The sequence below is a fragment of the Pteronotus mesoamericanus genome, unplaced genomic scaffold (genome assembly GCF_021234165.1).
Source record: "Pteronotus mesoamericanus isolate MK-2021 breed Mesoamerican mustached bat unplaced genomic scaffold, CSHL_Meso_final scaffold_99, whole genome shotgun sequence".
Taxonomy (NCBI): Eukaryota; Metazoa; Chordata; class Mammalia; order Chiroptera; family Mormoopidae; genus Pteronotus; species Pteronotus mesoamericanus.
The window spans coordinates 15714772-15721533 of NW_026555330.1; positions in this window are offsets into that span (position 1 = coordinate 15714772).

Genomic DNA, 6762 nt, shown 5'->3' on the forward strand with positions numbered 1-6762 from the left:
GTGTGGGGACAGGGGCTGGGAGGGGAGACCCGTGCGCAGGCAACGCAGGTCTTCTGAGGACAAGGACAATCCCCAGCCGGGTGTCCTCCCTGTTTGGGGAAGAAGAGATGCCTCTGCCTCTCGCAGTCCCTGCCTCTCAGTCCCTGTCCTCTCCTCCTCCTCCCCCCCCCCCCGCCCACACCGTGTCTTTCACACACGCACACAAGGCCTCACCTGAAGGGGTTCATCCCAGGGGATCCCCTGCCACTGGCGACCTTGGGAGTGGATCATCCTTCTAGTGCACGCGATGAACGGGATGAGTGCGGGGGACGGAGGAGCCTCACTGTCCCTGGGATGAGAGTGGCCTGGGCCCGGGGCGGAGCAGGGGCTCTTCCAGCAGCCAGTCGGCCCTGGCTGGAGAGTCAGCTGTTCGGAGCAGCGTCCCCACAGCCCGAAAGGCTCGGGGGGGAGTCCCCATCCGGGCCCACACCTGCTGAGGGTTGGGTTCTCCGCGGGTACTTACGGGAGGCAGCCAGCCCTGTGTCTGTGTCACATTCATGTTTCCCTCTCGCTCTCTGCCTCCTCTCCTGTAAAATCAATAAACACATTTTTGAAAAATTTAAAAAATACAGCAACTCAACGACTCAAGCCTTTGCGGACTTTTCGATGGGCCACCCCCTGGTTAGACGACAAGCCTCTCTGGTCCGGTGCCTTGCCCTGGGCCCGCAACCCGCTAGTACCGGAGGGGGGCGAGGTGCCAGCCCCGTGGAGGCGCACACCGCCTGTGCTCCCCAGTTTATTGAACTCCATGCCTGATTCCCTTTCCTCTTTCTTATCAATAACTACTTACCTATGGCATCATGTCGCCCTGAAGACCTTGAGCCTGGGAATCTTACAGGCGCGAGTGGACGAAGATCTCCTGGTCTGTGGCTGCTTGTCCCTGTCAGAGGGGTGCAGTCCTGCCGATCCCGGCCCAGGGGGTCCCCCGTCTGCCAGCGGAAGGAGGGAGCAGCTGGCAAAGCGAGTCCTCACGCAGAGGAGAGCGGATCTGTGACGTGCAGGCCGGCGGGCTCTCCTCGTCACAGTGGACAGGACGGCATCCTCGTATCCTAGAGGGGACGCATTTGACCAGACGGTGACAAATACATCGTCCAGGAGGGAGCAGGATGTGGTCTGTGAGAGGCGAGAGCAGGCGATGGGGGAAAGCACTCGCCCCACAGGCCCAGACGAAGCCGGAGGAGTGGCGGCCCCCGGCGAAGCGCGCGCGCCTGTCCAAAGCCCTCTTCTTCTCCTGCCCACTCGGCATCTGCCCAGGGGCGTTCGAAGGTTCCCAGCCCCTCTCCTCTGCTGTGCAGACCCGTGAGCCTTTCTGTCTGAATCACTGGGACAGAAAAGGGAGCCCAGTCTCAGGGGAAGCCGATAGGCCGCCCCCTGCCTCACCGACTGCGCCATCTAACCCTGACAACAAGGCCATCCAGGCAACCGCCGTCTCCTCGCAGGAGGCCGTGATCCAGGTGGGCTTTGGCAGTAACGATTATAATGTGTTAAAAAGCACTTCGGTACATCAGGGCATAGGCATGCATCCTATGAAAGCAGAAGAAGGGAAACAGGATGCACAGTGGTTAATGAGCAAAGCAGGTTCTGAGCCTGCAAGACTGTCAGTTGAGAGGACAGGCAAGTGCAAGGCTTTATGAGAACGAAGTCAGGCAGTGGCATCCCTCTCCTCTGCAGTGTCAACATCGTCAGCGGGGTCACCCGGTGCCGCAGTGAGTTCTGTGGGGCCCACACACACACAGGCTTAGAAAAAAGCTCTAGCTCCCAGTAATCCCCAGTACAAAGACGGGAGGGAAAAAGAAGACATTAGCTCAAAGGTTTGGAGAAACCTAGAAGAATATGGGAACCGTTCGGTTTACAAGTGAAAACAAAACTGTGAACACAGGTCGCTGCACTAGCGTCCTACACCTACTATCGGGCTTTGTGATTCCCAACGAAATGCAATTTCTCCCCCTAAAATTGCCCTCACTTGTCATCAGAGACTGTATTAACTTCACTTTTAATTTGCCCTGATTATGTACATAAACATAACAATAATAGCACTTGTTCGCGAGGCCCTTTTAAATCTGCTTTGGTGTAATTTTGCAAGGAATCTTCAGGCTGAGGTTTACTCAGCCAGTCAGGACAGAGAAGCCAAGCCACGGTCGCCATCAGGCTTGGCCTGGTGTACCTACAGGCTCGGGGAAATCCCTCCGGTTCCTGATTCCCAAAAATGTCCTGAGGTTCTTTCCTTGCCGTCTCCCAGGAAAGCAGCCTTCGTCCCTTACGTGGAAAAACAGCCTTGAACACAGGCACCAAGCGAGGAACAAGGCCGTTTCTGCGTGGGCTTTGTTAGCGTTGAAAATCAACCTCAATCCTTGAAGGCTTTCTCGTGACATCCAGAGCCCAGGCATGTCTCTCTTAGACATGACATTAAAGTCAGCCTTGAGTAGTAAAACCACATGTGAAAACTCATCTTAGAATTTGTGCAAATAAATGTATCACCATAATTCGCTTGTTGGGAGTTGCCATCTTCTGGAAAAATCGAGTACGGAGAAAAATGTAAAGCAAAAGGAATATCCTTGTCCTTCTAACAGTGAAAATAACCAAACTCCACCATTGTGTGAGACAGCAAAGAGCAGGCAATTAGCATTCCTTCCATCAGCAAATACACCCCATGGCCTTTAGAAACATACGCTCCTCCACTGGCAGGTACTATGAAGGAAAGCGCCGTGATTTAGAAAGTTACAGCTGAATTAAATTAAATTGATTTGCTCAAATGGCAAAGGTTTTTTTCACTCTTGATGAGATCTACCCCTTAGAAATTTGTGTTGCAAACCATGGTCCAGATAAGAGTGTTGAGGCCGTTTGCGTATCAAAGGCAGACTCGCCCAGCTCCTCCCATGCGGGGTGAACAGGTCATCCAAACGTTGGCAACACACTATGGCCGGGTGTCGCCACAGCCAGCGGTGATCAAGCACAGTCTCGCTGCGTTTCTTTACTTCCCATGGGTGATCTGAGGGCCTCCTCCTTAGCGGGTGGGCCCGCCACCCCCTTGCACTGCCTCCCCTATGCCCAGCAGCCCGTCCTCCCGGAGGCCTGGAAGGCCCAGGCAGCCTCCCCAGCCAGGCAGGGAGCGTCCCTGTGGACCGGGCCGGCAGAGAGGTGCCACCCGGGGCCCCGGGGGCAGTTCCTGGTGGCCTTCCCTAGGGCGGGGTTGGCACAGCGGCACTCTGCAGCTTCAGTGAGCGTGCACTCGGGGGCCTCCTCCTCCTCGGGTGCCCCTGTGGAGGCCACAGCGAGGGCGGAGAGTGGGGGCCCTAGAGGCGCAGAGGAGGAGCTGCGTGCGCAGGAGGTGCTGGGATTCACAGGGCCCCAGGCCTCATGGCCTTGGCAGCGAGCCCCAGGTCAGGCTCTGGCCCCAGCCTCCTTAGTAACGCGGTTGCCAGGGAACTCTGGCCCTCGCACTAAGTGCCCAAATCTGGTCTTGCAGCTGCAGCAGCTCCAGCTGGGGCCTTTCGCTGCCGCCCACGCCACCAAGGCGCTGGCCCCAGGCAGGGCACAGGCGGCGAGCCTGGAGCTGCAGCCTAGGCCCCAGGGCCGGGGCGGTGAGAGACGCTGGCCCGGTGAGAGACGCCGGCCCGGAGCGGGAATTCCCAAGCCACATGCTGGGCAGGGTCCCAAGAGCAGTCTGCGCCCTGGCGGAGGCAGCGCTGCCGTGCTCAGCTGCAGGAGGTGGGGAGCCTGCGCAGTCTGAGCCGTCGGGGGAAGGCAGGGAAGGCAGAAGGGGAGCCCGGCTGCGTGCCCCGACGCTCACGGCCTGGCTGGGTTCGCCCTTGGCTGAGGCAGTTCCCCATTCTGAGGCTGTGATGCCCCACGATGATGGTTTATTGAAGTGGAAATCTGCCTCTGAGGTGCCGGTTGCCCTTCTCCCATGTCCTGCCCTGGAGCACGTCCCAGCCAGATGTCGTCGGCAAGGCCAGAGCAAACCCCCGGGTCCAGGGTTTCTGCTGCAGATTGAAGCTCAGTCTTCCGGAGCCCGTGTGCTCTGCTGCGGGCCCTGGCAGCCGAACCGTGGCTGCGTGGGTTCCCAGGTGAGAGGGAACGTGGGACCGTGTGGCGTGGGTGTGGGCCCCTGGGGGGGCCCCGGAGAGTCTGTGTTCCCCTGCGGTTCTATTAGCTTGGGTGCTGGGTGCACCAGCGGCTTTCTCAGAATAGCCAGTCAACTTCCCAAGCTTTTGGGACTCTGTGATGGGCCATTCCCTCTCTGGTCAAGCACCTGTCCCTCTGCCCTTGCCAGTCTGGTCCCAGGGAGGGAGAAGGAGAAGGGCTACGGCCTTGGAGGAGCAGCGCTTCGCTCTCTAGGGGGTGAAGCTGGGGCTTCCTGGGGAAACAAACGGGCTCCTGCTCTCCGTTTAGTGAACTGAATGTCTGGTTCCCTCTGAGCTCTTTCTTGTTTAGGTAAAGAGTGATCGCTGCACGGTGACCCTGTGTGGTCACTGTCGGTCTGTGAGGGTGTAGGTGGAGCCATTGGGCCTCGCCTGAGCTTGTCAGGTGTAGAACGTGGCCCCTTTATCATCCACGATAGGTAGTTACAGATTACAGGAAAGTCTCTGTAGAAAATCTTCCGGTTTAAGGTAAATTATACATTTTTGGCTTGTGGGCTGTGCCTCAACTCTGCACGTAGCCCAGTCGTAGAGCAATGTGTTAACCTGAGTTTCGGTCCTTGTCTCCTGATATGAAAGGATTTAGACCAGAGACATGGATTAAAGCAAAGGCAGATTCGTTGAGGCTCTGCACGGGGCAAGAACCCTGAGCTCAGCCTCGGCGTCTGTGTCCTGCATGTGGGGTTCGGGGTTTTTACTCCCTGGGAACACACAGGTGCTGGGGGTAACGAATCCAGCTGCAGGTTGGCTGGACTTTCCCTTTTTTAGGGATGCCGGGGTTCACTGAAGCCTGGGTACATGTCAGTAAAGCAAGGTTCCTGGGATGGTGCAAGGCTTACTATGGGATTCGGGAAGGGACTTTCCGGACCAGGCATCGAGGTTGTGGCTGGCATTTGTGACTTGGCTTTCGATCTGGAAAACAGACTTCAAGGAGCTGAGGGTGGGTGCGGGGCCATCGCTTACAGCTGCCCATCCCAACCGCCCTGGCTCTGGTGGGCGGGGTCCGGGTCGCTCCTTGTGGGAACGCTGTATCCTGCCCGGATCCCCCGGAGGGGCCGCGTCCCAGGGAAGCCTTATCAGTGGGTGCTGACATTTCCATTTCCCGTAGCTTCGACATGTCGCAGAATCCTTTTTAGATTCACCCCATTCCCAGTATAGAAAGAAACAAAAAACCCCGCTAGAGGAGGGCTGTAGAGTACCGCCACATCCTGAACTCGGGACTTTTCTTAAATAAGAAAAACGTTGATCGTTTTTGCCAATACCACGGTCAGACGCCTCAGGGCGGTGGCTGAGAGCTTAGATCCTCTGAAGGCCATGCCCACTGTCCCACGAACGCCGCCCAGGTAACCTCAGTCCTTTCTCTCCCTCTTGCTCCGGTGAGTATATCTATACTGTTATTATTTTTTACAGACTTTATTGATTTACTTTTAGAGCGGGGAAGGGAGGAAGAGAGGGAGAGAAACATCCATATGCGGTTGACTCTCGATTGCCCCCTACAGGGGACCTGGCCCGCTACCCAGGCGTTGCCCCGACCAGGAATCGAACCTGCTGAGTGGATTGAGCAGGACAGCGCTCAAACAACTGGGCCACCCAAACCGGGGCTATTATGATTTGTTTTAGTCATAACGGTAATTCCTTCCCACTGATTCGTTGGGGGTCTTTGCAGGCTGGTGTGTGGATCTGGGCAGCTGAGCCACTTGCTGGGCATGAACGTGGGGGACAAATGTGAGGAGGGAGGGCTCTGGGCCCCACGCCGGGGGCGGGGGGTGTGGGAGACAGGGGAACTCCCGGCTTGACTTGGATGAAGGGCCCCCGGGTGAGGAGACGCCCTGCACCCGACAATGTGTTTCCCATCTGCGGACAGTCCCTGAGTCTAGGGAAGTGAGGAGGGAGCGTTTTATTCCCCAGCGGACGTCATAGGCTTCGAATGCGATGCGATGGAAGGGATCCAGAGTTTTCAGGAAAACAGTGAAGGCGGCTTCTCCCAGCTGTGTCTCTTTGTCTCTCTCTTTTGTTCCAACCAGCGGTTTGGGTAGCTGCTTCTTCTGTCCCTGACTCTATTCCTTAAACTGTGCAGATGAGAATGGGCGAGCGCCCTGCCGGGATGGACGGAACAGTCAGCCATCCCTGGGCGATCGGACGTGAGTCACCCGAGCAGACAGGGCGTCCTGAGGTCAAGTCCTCGGCGGCCTTCCCTCTGCAACCACACGGAGCCCGGAGAAGGGCCTGTGCGTCCCACGTTCCTGCGAGCAGCCGCCGTGGCGGGCGCCCTGACGCACGGGCGTTGCCTCCCTGGGACAGGGACGAGCACTCCCGGAGGGCGTCCTGCTTTCGCTGACTATATCCCCCTCCCCCACCCCTCACACACCCACAGAGCGGAAGAGATGATCTGGAACACAGCCTTTTTCTAATGAAAATGGACCTTTCTGGGTTTACTCCCGGCGTCATACAAAGGTCTGCATGAGACGCGCACGTGGGACCCTATTTCCAGGGAAACGCCAAAGAGATGCAAGACGTTCTGCCCAGAACCCCCCATTGGAGGCTCCGATCGAGGGTGGAAGCTGGGCTGCGTCTCCGCCTCAGC